The 15,986-nt window shown below is 39.4% G+C and overlaps 1 protein-coding gene across 5 annotated transcripts in view; it reads left to right on the forward strand.

The window, feature by feature from the left end:
• asic1c (acid-sensing (proton-gated) ion channel 1c) overlaps positions 1-15,986 on the forward strand; it is a 66,715-nt gene that overhangs the window by 21,757 nt on the left and 28,972 nt on the right. The gene's annotated exons all lie outside the window — the stretch shown is intronic.

Raw genomic sequence — 15,986 nt, forward strand, 5'->3', positions numbered from 1 at the left:
CCAATGTAAAAGTGATGTGATCAATTTTTCTAGTTCTAGTAAGAACTCTGGCTGCTGCATTTTGAATTAGCTGGAGCTTGTTTAGATACTTAATGGTAAAGCCAGATAGTAAGCTATTACAGTAATAGCTCATTATTATCTCATTAAAGAAATTCATGAACTCATTACTACTGTGTGATGTAATCTGAACATTTGTGTCAGTTTTGTTCCAAGTTAGATGTGCAATTGTACTAAAAAGAAATCTAGGATTATTTTTGTTATTTTCTATTAGGGTCGAGATATAAGCTGTTAGAGCGGTAATAAGTGCTTTTCTATACTTGATAAGGATCTCTTAGTGTGGTGCCATTTATGTTCTTTTTTTCAAGTGTTTTGTTTTAAATTGTAAATGTGGTCATTATACCAAGGTACTACATTTTTGTCCCTAATTTTTTTATTCTTATGTGGAACAACATCATTGAGTGTGCAGTGGAATACTGATTCTAAGTCTTCAGTAATTTGATTAAGTTCCATGGGGTTTCCTGGTTGCAAATTCTAAGTCTGGGAGATTCGCAATAAATCTAGGTGATCGTGATCATGATCATGCGTCTGGTATGATAGTGAGGCGAGGTTACTATATTGTGGCTCATATGTAGTTCAAATTAAATTAGGGAATGGTCTGAGATGGCATCTGTCTAGGGTAATATAGCTAGCTACGTTCTCTATGTCTACACTGTGTGTCAGTACTAAGTCAAACATATGTCCATCAGAGTGTATGGGTTCTTATTCACTGGTTGAAAAAATTTATTCTAATATATTAATACTAAAGGCTGATCTCTGAGGGTCTTGGGCACTATCATAGTGAATATTGAAATCCCCAACAATAATGGCTCTTTCTAGTAGAGTGACTAGATTAGAAAGGAAATCTGCAAATTCCTTGTAGTGGAAGTGGCTGGGTGGGATTCTTATCGCTGGCTTTATCACTACCTCACTATCTAGATTGTTAACTACTTAACGCTGAAAGGACTTTTACTGCAGAAAGAATTATGTAACGGTACTCTTTTTAGACAACATACTGAAAATAATTTGCTTCTTCTGTAGAATTCTGCTTTTCAGAACTTAAAGGTGCTCTACATAAGCAATGTGTTGTTTTGTACCTTTTAATTGCTTGCATTTTTCTTAAAGTAAAATTAAATAAGGCCTACTTTATGTGACTTACAAATAAATTGCTACATTTGTTTCGGGACCCTGTGTTCCTATGACTCTATGCTTGTTCATTGAATTTTCTAGGAAACATCCTCACAGGGCCCTATATTCTACATGTGTTCCCCATTTGTAATTTTATGTACAACTCTATTTTTCAGGGCCTTATGTTCCCAAGCCTTATATTTCCAAATGTTTTAGTACACTATGGTTCCCAGATCAGGGCTAGAGTTCAGGGTTTGAGATTTTATCATGATCTTCGATGCCCTTTCACAAGTTTCCTTAATGTATCACATTGAGGAAACATGAAGCTGAATCTACTTGGGGAATTTACGGCCCTGGAAACACCCCTGCTGTAGGTCTGCCTAGTGATGTATGTCTTAGGGTGAATCTGGTGCTGTAAAATGGCCTCATACTCCTTGGCCAATATATTTAAAAAATTGTTGTTGCATTGTACCTCTGGCTCTCAGGTGCATGTCCTCATGATCCAAAATGGAGAGTTCTTATATACATCACTTATATACAAAATTTAATTTTATATTATATACAAAATTTCTTCTAAGCCCTCTTGCAAATTATACAATACATCCTACATAAAATAACATTATTATATGGATGTTGCATCATTCTAAAAAACTGCATTGATGAGTTTGGTTGCCAGGCTTTTCTTCAGGTGAAGCTATAAAGCCAGGGTAGGTTCTTGTTTTTGAAGTGCTGTATGAAAACCACATGTCTAAATTAGCCCTTTTCAATTACCAGGCCTCTTTGGTGTTCCTATTCAGGTGTATACATTACTGTGCAAAGGTCTTACATACACCAATATTAATATGATAAAAGTGATGTGTGTATATGTGTGTGTGTGTGTGTGTTTTCCAACATATGTTACAATCATATGTTGTCACACACGTCACACAGGTTAAGTTTCAAACATCTCAATGTTTGACTTGCAAAAAAAATTCAAACACACTCAAAGACTTTCAGATGGGCAGATCAGAGCCCCACTCACAAAAGGAACCCAACTCGTCAAACAGAACCGGAGCTTTGTGGAAAAGAACAAAAAGGAACAAAAAGCAGTCAGAGTCAAAATGAGAAGGAAAGCATTTATTATATTTACACACTGCCCTGCTAAATAACTTTAAAATAATTTTCAATATTTGGATTGTTTTTACCAATCTCTTAGAATAGTCTTAGAATATAGTTCATTAAAACCACAAAGAAGCTTTTTTTTTTTTTTTTTTTTACATGTCAGTGCAGAAAAAATCTCTTAAATATTATTTTATGGTTATTGTATATACTGTATATACTTAACTATTAGATACACTCCACAGTTTTATGGAAATGAGCAGCAAATGTAAGGCAGGCCAGATGACATTTTCACGAAAGCAACTGATAAGAAGTGCCATGCTGATATGTTTTCCTGTAGCTCAGCTGGTGGGACTAGATGCTAACACCAAGGTCATGGGTTTCTTGAACTCATCTCCTTGTATTCTCATTGCTTTTCTTTAAAACTGATCCTTAAAATATTTTACATTACATTTACAGCATTTGGCAAATATTTGTATCCAAAAAGACTTGAATATATTTTTTAATATGTGTGCTTCTGGGAAATTGAACCCATAACACAGGTGTTGCCAGAATCTTACTCTACCTTCTTCTGCAGGTGTCGACATAATTAATCCCTAACTTGTCCTAAAGACCCAATCAGCAAGCCAGAGGTAACAGCGTTAAGGAAAAACTCCATAAGAGCCTTCCTCCCTATGAGGAAGAAACCTTGAGAGCCACCAGTCCCATAGGGGAATCCATATTCTTCTGAACAAGGATCTTTTCAGAGATGGCAGATGACTGATGATTCTCAAATGCTATTGAAATGATTATTTTAGTTGTGACATAAATGCATCTCAAATTTGTCTCTTTTTTCATCTTTTTAATCACTTTATTGCTCCTAAGAGGCTTTTAAGAAATAAACTCTTAAATGACCCTTAGTCAATCCTAAAATTAGAAGCTCCACTCTCAAATTCAGCATTTTTTTCCTATAGGAGATAGTCAATTCTATTGTAATTCTTAAATCTTTTGCAGTGTTCAACAGCGATCCCTGGCAGTGAGCGTTGGATGGCTTTTTGCAGTTTAGATCATATATTGTCATGATTGTAAGGATTGTTGTAGCTCATGTATTGTCATGATTGTAAGGATTGTTGTAGCTCATGTATTGTCATGATTGTAAGGATTGTTGTAGCTCATGTATTGTCATGATTCTAAGGATTGTTGTAGCTTATATATTGTCATGATTGTAAGGATTGTTGTAGCTCATGTATTGTCATGATTGTAAGGATTGTTGTAGCTCATGTATTGTCATGATTGTAAGGATTGTTGTAGCTCATGTATTGTCATGATTGTAAGGATTGTTGTAGCTCATGTATTGTCATGATTCTAAGGATTGTTGTATCTTATATATTGTCATGATGGTAAGGATTGTTGTAGCTTATATATTGTCATGATGGTAAGGATTGTTCCCCTAAACACATTAAAAGGTTTTTTATGCCAGAGATGCAATTTTGCACCAGCTTTTTGATGTTTTTGGAAACTGTTAGTCACTTCATGTGGCTGACGTGACCAAGAGCTGATTGTTGACCCGCCTTTACAGCTGACACATACTGCTAGTTGGTATTTACCTAATGTGAGTCACCTCAGTATCATTTCAGTTGCAATTTTACATCAGAGTCCTTTTCATGTCTTTTCATTATTTCAATGTTGATGCTGCCTGAAACAAACAACTCACAAATATTTACCTCGATGTCTTGTGCATCATCTGGACTCAGTAAAACATCTAACAACAGAACTGTACATAGAAAAACAGTGAAATGATCTTAGCTTATCGTTGAGGCACACTATTTAGGCACTGCATGACATGAAAGGTATTACTGTGTTTCCTATCCTTAAATGTGTCTTCTAAAGCACTCATTTAGTATGCAACTTTTCCATTATGCAAGCATACTAAAGCAGTTATAAAACAGTGACTTATTCTACAACTGTGACATGTACCACAGAGCCTTAGGTTAAAGTGAATGTTTAGAATGTTGATGTCTTTAAATCTTTCATATACTGCTGTAGTCCTAAACCAACATAGGCTGGCTTTTTTCATTCCATAAAAATTTATTCTAAATCTTTTTTTTTTTTTTTTTTTTTTGTGGGGGGTTGTAGAATGTCCCAAGCTCAGAAGAGCTGCTTGGTTGTGTTCCATGTGAGAGTCAGAGATAAGGACTTATTTTATTTGGGTGACTCATTCAAGTAGCAGAGTAGCAGGACCAACATTTGCCTAAAAGAAAATCTATTAAACTTTTATTTTCAGTGCATGGTTTGCCTTCTAATGTACTATTTAGCATAGTGTCATATGGAAATATCAAATTTAACTGCCTTTTCAGAACATTTTACAGTAAACTAAAGAACTGACCAGTACTATGCAATGGCAACATCACAATATAAATGAAAGAGTTGTGTACGCCTACTTTGTTATATGAATTCTTTGCCAGATGTCAGCGTAAGTTAAGAAAATGAAACCCCAAAATTATTCCAGTAACACAATTGCCACCATCATCTTTGAGCTGCTAACTGATGAGATGCAGTCATTTCTTCTCACACATGGCTCCTCCGATGCCCCCTCATTTCACTGTCACATCTAGTCACATTGCTGTTTGTCATCTCTCTTTGTCAGAGTTGTCCTCCAATCAAAACAGTCCTCAGAACAGACATGGTTTGGACCAGCTACTGTGTTGGGGGTAGGTGGTGGCAGGGTGCTATTAGTTCAGTTATTTAGCTTAAACTGCACTCTAGTACCTCTCTTTAAGCATTTTAGTTGGCCTTTACTACTGCTACCAAAAGTAATAATAATACTAATAATAATAATAAGAAGAAAAATGTGGTATCTGGCACCAGACTGTAAGGGGGTGACCAGTGAATGCAGATGAGAGCACAGTGGGGGCTCCCAAGATAACAATCCAGTGTTTGAAGTTTTAAAGGATTGATATGTGTTTATTTGTGTTATGCTGTTTGAAAAAATAAAAATGTTATTAGCACTGAAAATGGTGTCCCCTTGTTCTTTTTCGCCGCCAATGCTGCACTGGTGTATTGGTGTTGGAATGTTGGGATGTCACTGCAGAGCTTGAGGTGAACGAGCGATGCATTTATGAACTCAAATGTGGGAAGAAAACAGAACCCAACAGAAAGGAGTGCCGAGTGTTATCCGTGAGGGGGCAGGAATGTGTCCATCCAACCAACACCAAGGCAGATGACTGGGGTAGTACAGCTGGTGCCTGGTGAGAGGGAGAGGACACACATCTGCCTGGTTCACTACAAAGGTGAGGAAGCCATACGACCTAGCACCATTGACCAAAGGCGCTGAGACAGAAAAAGCAGATTTCATTCTGAGCACAAAGGCACCACAGCACAGTGTTGCAGAGCAGAGGAGCTTGAGGAAAAGAGGACACCATGCTAGCCAATGCCATGAACTTGAACTGGCAGGACAAAGGGAGCAGAATTGTCCAATGAGAGGTGGGCAGCCTCAGTAAAAACAATCCTCAGCATCAATACTACAGCCAGGAAATTTGGCTGCCGCTGTGTACTTTGGGTTAAGTGTAGTGTCGAAAACCGCTTGTAAAAAACTTGCAACCAGCTCAAGTCCATCACTTGCAGACAAATTGACATGTGAGGGAGGAAGTGGCTCCTGGCTGTAGTGGGTGTAGTCACTGGGGCCATGTTTGACCTCAGGAGGAAAATGCTGAGTTTAAAGAAGAAGCAAGTGAAGCTGTCCACAGAAGCTAGTGGTGGAGCAGAGTCACAGAGTCATGGCTTCCTGGCTATATAGTTTTTGTTTTCCATGTGGGAAGTTTCCAGCTCTGGAGGAGCTGAACATGCAGCTTCAAAGTTGGTTGGTGGAACTCCTGGGATGAGGTGCACTGTCAAGTCTAAGGACCCATCACTTTTTGTGAAACCATCAGTGCTGCAGCAGCTGAACTGTACTAGTTAGTGGATCAGTACAACTATGGCGAATAACCACCAGCAGCACCTTTGTCAGGGTAAATCATGAAGAAAGTTGAAAGTAAGGAGGGCAGCAGTAATTAATAAAGAGGTTTGTGAGACACTTGAGACATTGTGTAACATTTGGCAGTGGAGTGGGTCAGTCTTAACAGAAGAGCAGAAAAAGGTGCTGTGGGAGCTTCTGCATCATGACAGTGACATCTTCATAGCCATGGAAAAAGACTATACACAGACCAAGTTAGTGCAACGTTAACACTGGCAATGCTTTAACGATTCAGCTTCATCCCCACAGCTCCCTTTATCTAAAAAGGAAGCCACAGAATAACAAGTAAAAGAGATTGTAACTGTGGGAATCATCAAGTCATCAAATAGTCCCTGAGCAGTGCCAGCAGATCTGGCAAAGGAAAATAATGATAGCTGTCATTTCTGTGTAGACTATCAGTGACTCAGCATGGTTACTAACTTGTACTCGCGCCCATGCATTGACGATTAGATCAGCTTGATAGCTCAGTGTGGTTTAGTTCACTAGGTCTGCAGAGCATGTACTGGCTGTAGACCCCAAAAAGAAGATTACGTTCACACTAGGCACCAGACTCTGGCAGTTCAAAATTATGGCTTTCAAACTGAATAATGCACTGGCCACATTTGAATGTTTGCCACATTCCAGTGAGACAGAGGCTGAGCATACACATATTACTCTACACCCTATGTGTGAGCACTGGTGCTAGTGTTTCCTAGGACAGGCAGCTAATTCATTGTGGACACAGACGGTAGCAATAAAGGCATCAGTGCCTTCCTCTCATAGGCCCAGGACAGGGTTGAGTGTGTTGTAGCCTGCTGTAGTCACTGTATTTGATCAAAACTACCATGTGATTAGGACAGAGTACATGAGCCAGTTGGCATGGGGCACTTCACCATGTGGAAAACTCTATAGCAGCTGCAGTGGTGATTCTACTGGCAGGCTCTAATACTGACATAGAGCTCTATGTGCACTGCTGCGACCATTGTACGACCAACAAATGGCAGAAGTCACATGCACCACAGCAGTCACATGCACCTGTTCAGTCCCTCTACACAGGTGCCCATGGAGAGAATGTCTGGCCCCTTTCCCACCATTTATGTCAGGAACTGTTATGTCCTACTTCACGTTGTGGCTCGAGGTGTATGCAGTCCCAGACCAGAGCACTGCCACAACAGCGAATCAGCAGGTAAAGGAGTTCTTTCCTGATTTGCGCTGCCAGAGTGACTCCATAGTGACCAGAGGTGCATCTTGGAATTAGTGGTCATGGCTGAGATATGCATCCAGCTGGGCATCCACAATGACAGTCTCATAGATTCTATCAAGTGGATGCTCGCCATTCAGCTGGCCATCGTTACATCTCAGCACCAGTATGACTGAGACTGCCATTTACCCTGGTCTTACTGGCATGCCACTTTACTGTGCAGGAGTTACCTGGATTCACTTCACCTCTGATGTTCATCCATAACACTCAAGATGCTAGAGGAGCTCATTGTTAGCCAAGGTCAGAGAAGAACAATGTGCCCAGTGTGGGTGCGCTATGGAGCTCTGCCAACATCTTAAAACTGTACCCCAGCTCACCAGGGACAACCAGAGTATAGAGTAGACACATGAGTGGGGCCCAGAAATGCACTGGCTAGAACACCAGAGAAGCCAAGCACCAGCTACTGGTGAATACAACAGTCACTCAAGACTGTAAAACCAGGCAGACTAACCTGTACACCGCCTGGATTGACTACAGGAAAGCCTATGATTCAATAGCCCACACATGGATCCTGGAATGCTTAAGGCTGGATAACATTAACAGGACACTAAGAACCTTCATCAAGAACTCAATGTAGCTGTGGAAGACAACCCTAGAGGCAAATTTCAAGCCAATAGCACGAGTCACCATCAAGTATGGGATTTACCAAGGAGATGCCCTGTCCCCTCAGTGAAATCATCACAAAGACTGGCTATGGATACTGGCTACAGAATGGAGCAACCATCATCCCTCTCCGCTACATGGATGATATCAAGCTGTAAGCCAGAAGTGAACAAGACTTCATCTCACCAATCCATCTCACCAGGATAGAGAGGCGAGGCAGTACACAATTCCAGAGAGGAGCAATAATGATGATAGATGACAGCAAATTTTTTAAAAAGGGTCCATGATCATATGTTATTAGGAAAACAATACCGGAGATCACAATGAAACCAGGAATGCTAAGTGAAACAAAGAGACATGGAGTGAAACATGGAGATAAGTACAAACCAAAACACTGAGATTATACATGAAATGTCTATGACCCAACAACAGCAAGAAGCACAATGACCAACAACCCCAATGAGCAAATGGGATATAAGCACACAGCCTAATCAGGGGAAATGAGACACACATTTCTGACATGATAAAAGGGCAGAAGCAGAAGTGAAATGGAAACAATAACAAAACCTTATGGGACTTAGCACCACGGGAACCACAATGCCAAAGAGGAAAACTGTGACAATAATAATAATAATAATAATAATAATAATAATAATAATACCACCAACAACAACAACAATAATAATAACAATTCAAATATTAGTTTTGTTTTGCCAAATTATGTTTAACCTAACCTTGTATTTGTAAATAAAATACACAGTAATAGGTTATGTGAACTGTGTTTTTTTTCTACCCATCACTTAGAATTTAAGATATTGATATGGACTATTGTATTATGGTACAATATAGTATATTATAGCATACAATATGGTATAAGCCTGAGAAACTTTAAGATATCTTATCATTTTTAGGAATTTGTAGGTGATACCACTCCTAAATGTTAGTATAGGCTTCAAGCAGTGCTGCTATCCATCTGTTTGGTCTACTTACTCTTGCCTTTAGCTTGAATCTGAAAATAGTGATATTTTATACCTTACGATGTGGGGCTAAAGATCACTTCATTTTTCAGGACAAAAGACCTGTAGGTTTTGACATTAAACAGTGGCTACATCAATCAAGTTATGCTGTGGTGATTGTTTTTTGGTGATCTCAGTTTAGCCAAAATAGGGTCAGGTTTTTGGTATGGTAAATATAATTGCTTGCCATGCAAAAAATAAATGGTTTAAAATGGTGAAGTTAGAAATCAAAGTCAGATTTATTTATATAGTGATTTTTACACACGCATCACAAAGCAGGTTTTTGTTGCTGATGCACAGGACTGGTCTATGTTGGCATCATCTCTGCATTAAAATGCAAATAAAACAAAAAGATTGTATATTTGGAAAATGAATACCACATGATCAGTACCCATGTCAGTGATTAGCATATTGCTCCTGCAGGTTTATCTATAGCAGTATGACTGGGAAAGAGAGAGCCTGACGTGACCACAGTCCTGAGGGCTGCCTGTGACATTGCATTGCTCTCAAATTATTGTCACAAACTTGAGCGAACGCACAAAGAGGCCTGGACAACAGCATCAACATCTCAGATTACTAGAAACTATATAACTGGGGGGTTCCAGGCTCTGCACCTTTATATGTAGAAAACTAACTAAAAACCTGAGTAAATAAGTAAAGTCTTAAGCCTGTGTCTGGACACAACTGGAAAGGCTGTTCCATAACTCAGGACCTTTATAGGAGAAGACTGTACCCTTGACTGTAATCTTACTTATTTTAGGCACTAAGAGAAACCCTGTATTTTTAGAGTGCCTTGGGTGAGGTGAGTTATTGTATGCAATGTGTTCATTGACCATATATCACTTATATGTCAACAAAAGAGTTTTAAAATTGATCCAAAACTTAACTGGGAGCCAGTGCAGAGCTGCACAAACATGACTAATGTCATTGAATTTTTTAACCCTTGTTAGGGACTCTAGATGCTGAATCCTGTACCAGTTGGAGTTTATTTAGTGACCTTTTTAGAGCATCCAATTAGAAGACCATTACAGTAATCCAATCTTGATGAGATAAACGCGTAGACCAATTTTCTCTGCATCTGATAAGGAAAGTAAATGTCTCAGTTTAGCAATATTATGTAAATGCAAAAAGGCATGTTTTAGTAACATTATATATGTGTGTGTCAAAAGAAACGGCACAGTCAATCATAAACATGCAAGTTTTTTTACAACAGGTTTGGGTGTTACTGAAAAGTCATTTATATATTAGTAGAATGTTAGATAAATTATTTCCAAGCAGTAGCACCTTGGCCATATGAGGATGGGCCCCACCTTTGAGTCTTGGTTCCGCTGAAGGTTTCTTCCTCATGCTCTAGGGAGTTTTTCCTAGAGCATGAGGAAAAAAAGCGCTATATAAATAAAATTTGATCTGATTTGATTTTTAGAATTTATAATGAGAAATTAGTCACTATCCAGTTTTTTATTTCCTTTGCACAGTCCCCAATTTAATTAATTGGATGCATCACCAGAATTAGAATATATATATCATCCATCATGAGGGACACATCCACTCCTACTCGGGTCTGCACAGCACACCCTGCCACGCTCACAATCACAATCTCAGTAACAATCAGTTTCTGTGTTTTTTGTTTGTCCAACCTCTTCTTGAGATTGACCATAGGTTCTCAATGGGATCTGGGGAGCTTTCTGACCATGGACTCAAAATTTCAATATTTTGTTCACCGAGCCACTTGATTATCACTTTTGCTTTGTAACATAGGTGCACTGTCATTCTAGAAAAAAATCACTGTTCATCACCAAATTGCTCCTGGATCATTGGGAGAAGTTGCTCTAGGAGGATGAGAGAGTCTCAGGCAAAATTTGAGCAAACCCACTCCCTTAGATGAGAAAGCAACCCCACATATGAATGGTTCTCAGGATGCTTCCACTATTGGAATGACACAGGACTCATGGTAGCACAATGTGTCCATATGTCCCAAACAGTCTGAAGGGGGCTTCATCAGAGAAAATAACTTTACTCCAGTCCTCTGTAGTCCAAATACCTATACTTCCTGCAGAATGTGAGTCTGAAAAGAAGTGGCTTCTTTGCTGCCCTTCTTGACACCAAGCCATCTTCCAAAAACCATCGCCTCACTGTGTGTACAGATGCATTCACACCTGCCTTCTGCAGTTCCTGAGCAAGCTCTGCACTGGTGGTGACCTGATCCCATAGCTGCATCCTCTTTAAGAGATGGTCTTGACGCTTGATTGAATTTATGGGGTGCCCTGAACTGAATTGAATTTCTCTCCTTGAAGTTCTTGATGATTCGATAAATTGTTGAATTAAATCAGATGCCTTATCCTCGTTAACACTTTCTTCTGAGCTAATGAGAAGATCACTGAAATTATGTTAGCCAGGCCATTTTGGGCAGAGCTGAAATGCAGTGCCTGGAACGCAGTGTTTTATGATTAAGGAAATTTTCATGGCAAGGAAATGACTTTGCAATCAATTGCAATTTATATGATCACTCTTCACAATCTAGAGTCAATGCAAATTGCCACCATAAAAACTGAAGCAGCAAACTTTGTGAAAAACAAAATTTGTGCTAGTCTCAAAACAATTGGCCAGGACTGTACAATTATGTATAGGCCCCACCACGTCCTGAGTGATACCCATGCAATCAATAATTTATTGTAAGTTCATTTTATAAGAATCATGTGCCTTTTCAAAATGAATATTGAAATCTCCAACAATAATTACTTTATTAGTTGCCTGATAAGAAGTCCAAAAATTCTTGCAGAAGGTCTGAGCAGGGACCTAGATGTGGGTGTAAACAATATTAAGATAAATGACTGTGACATTATCTTGGTTGAAGACGAATCGGACATGTTGCAAAAATTAAGAATTACAAAGAGTTCATCTTGAAGCCTGATTTTTGACAGACGCCTATGTCTTTGACATATATTGTGGCTACACCACCTCCATGACCATTAGGACAGGAGTTATGAACATAGCTACAGCCAGAAGGAGAGGCTGGTCTGGTCCAGATTTCACTTAAGCAAAGCATGCTCAGATCATGGTCAGTAATTATTTCAATAACAGTTAGTTCTTTACGTAACAAAGATCTTATAAGTAATCCTAATTTCATATTAAAGTGGTTATTGCTATTAGCATGCTATAGTGTTGATTTTTTTTCTATTTTGGAAACGACAAGGAACATACAGTGTGCCTAGATGATGTCTCATTGCAGCTCACAGACAGTAGGTTTAACCTATTTGTCTGCTGCCTGGCCATGGCTCTAGTTAGTCAGTTCCCATTAACTGCCAGCACTCCTGCACTACCACTATAAAAGCCTAGCAGCTGTGCTAGCAGAAATGAGCACCCTCTCAAGAGGGGTGAATGCTGTCCTGCTTCAAGAGCCAGGCCTGCCCTCAAAAGGCCAGACCTGGGCTCAAAATTTGTCCAGTTATCTATAAAACTCACATTGTTTCCTGAGCACCATTTATCCAATAGTCGAGCACCCATAATCTGCTGTAGGTTTCGGCTCCATGCAAGAGCATATTACAGCATCTGATCATCCCCGCTAACTCACACACCTCTTTAACATTATTCTTAGTAATTTCTGGATGCCTCAACCCCACATCATTAGTGTTGACTTGTATAACAATTTAGAGGAATCTTGGAAAATTTATGTTTAGCCAGCACATTGAGATTTGCCCTGATGTCCAGCACTCTAGGCCACAGAATACATTTGACTATGACTGCCAGTGTCTCTAGAGGGATCGCTAAATTAACATGCTGTAGCTGCGAGTCCCCTATAACCAAAGATCATTAAACATCCCGTTCAGTCAATGTATTTCTGAGTGGGGCAAACCTGTCAAACATGCGAACCTGAAATAAACAGTCCTCAGCCCTACGGCTATGTCGCAGGGACATTACCCATTTGCCCCACTGCAAGGGTTTTAGTGCTATGACTGCAGCATCTGAGGCTGCTAAACACAAAATCCTTTCCATCAAGCTAATGATTAGCCTACCACTCTCACAGATAAATGTTTCATTAATGATGGAAGAAGAGTAGCTAAACACTCACCAGAATCAACACAAGCTGTTAGCTTTGGTTAGTTACCAGAAGATCACGCAGTGGCTCTGATGTCTAGTAGATTTGCCGATTTTGGAGTTGTATGTAGACTTGTCTAGAGGAAGATAAAAAAATAAACCGAGGACAGTAATGAATAAGAACCTAAGCAGTGACATTTGTGCAAAACAGTTTCAAAAACAGTATCACACTGACCAGAGCCATTAAAATTTATTACATCTCCTGCTATTGCTGTAAATAAAACCTTAATAATAATTCTTGCTGGCAAGATATGCCAGTATTCAACTTTCTTCACCTTTGTGTTATAGAGTTTTTATAAGAACATAAAACCATATTACTGTTAATCTAAGTATCTTGCTCTGAGACATTTCACTAAAACCCAGACTTTTGAAATGCAGTTGCTTCATTGAAATGGGATTTAAATTAAATTAGTTCTGTTGGGCTTTTGTGGTTAAAAAAAATGTAATGAATCATGAACATTTATGGAAGTATTAAGATTAGATGGAGATTTATGCCCCCTGCTAAACCCTTTTTAAAATTTAATTTTGCAAATAAAACCATGGGTGACTAGCCTACTTATTACACCAGCTGTTTGTGGCACACTGCTAGCTTTCTAAGTGAGTTTTTCTCTGCGGAAACACTTGAGGGAATTGAGATTTGTTTTGGTGGCCCTTGAAACTCTCAGGTCATGTTGAATGAGTGCGTGGGATGTTTGCTTAGCTAGCCTGACCCCAAGCAGACAGAGAATTGGTAGAATATGTTCACTCCCACCTGTCTTTCCATTTAACAATCTCTTTCTCACCCTCTGTCCCTTTCTCTCCTCCATCACTCCCTCCCTCTTTGCCTTTTAGACATCTGCTACACAACGTCTTCTCTTACTCGACACCCTTACTCATGCATACCAATCCTCTTTCCTGCTGCTATTTCTGTCTTTTTACACAGTATTAGGTCATGCCAACACCTATGAGTCTTGTCAATATGCCATTCATTATTACTATGTGGGCTTTTTTTTCTGTGTTCTTCAGAAAAGTTGTGACATTAGATGAGGTATTTCAGTAATCTTTGGTACTGCTGTATTTCCTACCAGGACAAACATTTTTGTCTCATTTCATTAGCTTAAAATCATACTTATGTGAGAAGCAACATAAAAGGCCACAAATGTCTGTCCTTTTTTCTCCACATTAGTTTCCCTCATGGGGAGGAAGGATAAATTATTAGTTTCTCTGTGCTGTAGTGGTAGTTTTATATATTAGACCTTTGAAGAGGTCCTGGTGATCTAAGCATGATTTCACATGCTAGTTAGTAGCCCTCTTGCGGTGCTTTTTAGATAAGAGCCTACTCTATATAAATCAGCAGGTTTCACTACCCTCACCGCAAGACATAGTTCCACATGGAATAGACATTATATGCTGTTTGAGCAAAAGGCTTTGCCTTCTTGTTGTTTATTTCTAACATTGCGGCATTAACAATGTGCCTGGCAGTGTGTGGCCACATCAAAAGGCTTTTGAAAGGGTCCATGAGAGTAGTCGCGAGTGCTTTTCACCCGTGGTGACCACCAGACTATTGACTGGCTGGCGCAGATCATGACCACACCCCATGCACTATTGTACTACAGCAGGCATTGTGTTAACAAGCTGACTATAATACCAGCTTCCACTTGCTTTGACAGTTCACATGGACTAGTATCGACTGCTTGTTTCCTCATGCTGTTGCCAAAACATATTGCCACACTGGAAGGTCAGCGTGCGAAGGCAATTCAACTAGAAGACATCTATCCCACACAATAACGTCTGCCGCTTTAGTACCTAAGCTGTCCTCAGCAGGGTTCCTTACAGGGCCTCACGATCATTCATAGACTAGAGCTGACATTTCCTGTATATCAGAAATCTGGAGCATGTTATGGAAAACTGAATGCTAAGCTCTTGCAGGGATCAGTAATCTGAACACGTGTGAATGCAGCGGCTGCCTCTCTGCAGAAAGCAAGGGAGAACTCATGTTAGGGCCACACTGTGCTGAAATGCTGATGGTGGGGAAGCAGTTTATTAAAGCACTACTCAGGCTCCTGTGTTATCAGATAGTTTGCTGTGCTTCACTGATCGGATTGCTGTTGTCGTGCAGAGGAGAAGAGGTTCTCAGCACACTCAGTCACAAATACTGTGCTCAGCTATGCTGGGTCTGGCTTTGGTCACTTCCACCATTTAGCTTTTTTTATTGTTTTCACAAACACACATTGGGGTTTGTGCTTTGCCATGCTATCCATATTATAACAAGAGACATGCAAAATGCATTGGCAAAAGTCATCTTTACAGTCTGAAATGAGGCCAATCGTGTGTATTGCTGAGTAAGTGGAGATCCAGTATGCATGTGTGCCTTAAAGGAATTGTCAGCACATCCACGTGGGTGTTTTTTTTCTGCACTGGAGTTTATTCCCTGTATGGCAGGACCTGAAGTGTAGACTTGCATTAGATGTTGCGGTACAGAATTTTGGTTTAGAGATTTCCTCTTAACAGACTGTATTAAATTCCTTGTCCTTGAACAAATGGTTGCCTTTGTCTAATGGAGGCGTTTCACTTACTGAAATGATCACATTACTAGACCTGTCTCTACTGATTTTGTAAACAGATTACTTATATATATATATATATATATATATATATATATATATATATATATATATATATAGAGAGAGAGAGAGAGAGAGAGAGAGAGAGAGAGAGAGAGAGAGAGAGAGAGAGAGATGATATATTTTGTCTTTCACTTTAGGTACTGGCCAAATGCTTTCTGACTGAATGCACTGTG

Source organism: Electrophorus electricus, chromosome 10 (genome assembly GCF_013358815.1).
Source record: "Electrophorus electricus isolate fEleEle1 chromosome 10, fEleEle1.pri, whole genome shotgun sequence".
Lineage (NCBI taxonomy): Eukaryota > Metazoa > Chordata > Actinopteri > Gymnotiformes > Gymnotidae > Electrophorus > Electrophorus electricus.